Source organism: Acanthisitta chloris, unplaced genomic scaffold (assembly GCF_000695815.1).
Source record: "Acanthisitta chloris isolate BGI_N310 unplaced genomic scaffold, ASM69581v1 scaffold5139, whole genome shotgun sequence".
NCBI classification, from domain to species: Eukaryota; Metazoa; Chordata; class Aves; order Passeriformes; family Acanthisittidae; genus Acanthisitta; species Acanthisitta chloris.
In genome coordinates, this window is record NW_008690699.1 from 3,505 (window position 1) to 3,823 (window position 319).

The following is a 319-nucleotide window of genomic DNA, read 5'->3' on the forward strand; positions in this document are numbered from 1 at the left end:
ACCCCCAAGCTCGGCAGAGACCACCCCTGGACAGGCAGGAAGGGCCCGGGAGGTCTCCAAGGCCACTCAGAGGGACACGAAGCCCCTCCAGGGGCTGTGCCACCACCCCGGAGCTGTGACACCCCCGAACTCAGGAGAGGGGACTGGAGGATCCCCGAGCCACTCAGGGGAACACGAACCCCTCCCAGGGGCTGTGACACCCTTCCAGCACTGTGACACCCCCAAGCTCGGCAGAGACCACCCCTGGACAGGCAGGAAGGGCCCGGGAGGTCTCCAAGGCCACTCAGAGGGACACGAAGCCCCTCCAGGGGCTGTGACA